The following is a 2028-nucleotide window of genomic DNA, read 5'->3' as shown; positions in this document are numbered from 1 at the left end:
TAAAAGACAGAGTGAGGATAGTAACCAATGATCCTAAGAGTGGCCTTCACCAGGTCTGAACAATTATACAGCATTAAGTGGGGAAGAGGACCATCAGTGCACACAGGTTGGGAGTAGAGCCATTGGTGGTAGAGTAGAGGTTATGATTACAAAGAAATGAGGCCCAAGTGCACTAGACAGGGTCTAGAACAAAGGACAGAGTCATTATTAGAGGAGCTAAGAAAGGTGCTGTCTAAGCTACAAGTAATTTTTCTGATTGAGAGGCAAACAGAACCTGATAGAAGGGGCTTGATAATAATCTGGTGGGCTTTAGGCCTTGTAAATTCAGAGGCCCAGACCTATCTATCTCTTCACATGGGGTATATCCTAAGGGAGGTGTGAACCTCCTAGGGGAAGGCACTCTGTTGACTTTCATTACTTGGCTGGCCTGGGAGGAGAGCTGGCCAGGTAAAGGCAGGTGGCATCTCTAACAAGAAATTTACAGTTCTGCCTGCAATGTTGCTGACCCTACTTGACCATACCCTCAGCTGCAGTGGTCACTTTGGAAGTTGGGCTGAGTGAAGGGCTTTTTAGCTTGGAGCCAATAAGATCTGTGGCTCTGACCTGGGCATCCTTCGACTCCAGGGCAGGTCCATTTCCAGTGATCCAACTCTTGGCAGAGCTGCCAGGGCTCTTCACAAGCTGACTTCTGCTGAAGCCCAGGCTTACCACTTTGCCCATTTCTTAATTGGTCTGTTTGTTTTGCTGATGTTGAGTTTCTTAAGCTCTTTATAGATTCTGGATACCAATCCTTTATCAGTTTCATAGTTTGCAAATATTTTCTCACATTCTGTTGGTTGTCTCTTCACTTTGGTGAGAGCCTGTTTGCAGTGCAGAAGCTTCTCATCTTGATGTACTCCCATTTGTCTATTTTTGCCTCGATTGTCTGTGCTTCTGGGGTCTTTTCCAAGAAACATTTATCTATGTAAAAGTCTTTCAGAGTTTCCCCACTGTTCTCCTCTAGTAATTTGTTGGATTCAGATCATAGATTTAAATCATGGATCCATTTTGAGTAGACTTTTGCATAAGGTGGAAGGTAGAGGTCTTATATCATATTTCTATACATGGAGATCCAGTTTTCCATGCACCACTTGTTGAAAAGACTGTCCTTTCTCCAGGGATTGATTTTAGCTCATTTGTCAAGGATTAGTTTGGTTGTAGATGTGTTGATAAAAGTTTAGATGGTTGTAGAAATGAGGATTAATTTCCAGAGTTTCTATTCATTTCCATTGATCTCCATGCATATTTTTGTGCCAATACCAGGCTGATTTGATTAAATTGCTGTGTAATATATATTGAAATCTGACACTGTGATATCTCTGGCCTTGTTTTTATTGTAGAGGGTTGCTTCAGCTACTGGGGTCTTTTGTGTTTCCATATGATTTTAGCATCATTTTTTTCTAGATATGAGAAGAAAGTCATTGGTGTTTTGAATTGATTTGATATAATATAAAATTTTATTGCATTGAATATGTAAATTGCTTCTGAAATTATGGACATTTTGATTATATTAATTCTTCCAATCCATGAACATGGAGGATTTTTCCATTTTATGTGTCCTCTTCTGTTTATTTATTTAAGATTTTGTAATTTTCATTGTAGAAATCTTTCACCTCCTTGGTTCAATATATTCAAGATATTTAATTTTTTCTATAGCTATTTTGAATGGGATTGATCTTAGAAGTTTTTTTCAGCCATGGCATTGTTCGTGTATACAAAGGTTGTTGATCTTTGTGTGTTGATTTTATATCCTGCCTCTTGATCAAACTCTTTTATGAGTTCCAATAGTCAATTAGTGGAATGTTTTTGACCCTCTATATATGCAATCATGTCATCTACAAATAAGGATAATTTGACTTCCTCCTTTCCAATTTATATCTCTTTGATATCTTTTTGTTGCCTAATCGTTCTGGTTAAAACTTTCAGATCTATATTGAATAGCTATGGGGGAAGTGGTCATTCTTATCTCATTCTGGATATTAGTAGGAA

The sequence above is a fragment of the Lepus europaeus genome, chromosome 16 (genome assembly GCF_033115175.1).
Source record: "Lepus europaeus isolate LE1 chromosome 16, mLepTim1.pri, whole genome shotgun sequence".
Taxonomy (NCBI): Eukaryota; Metazoa; Chordata; class Mammalia; order Lagomorpha; family Leporidae; genus Lepus; species Lepus europaeus.
This window is presented reverse-complemented; position numbering follows the sequence as displayed.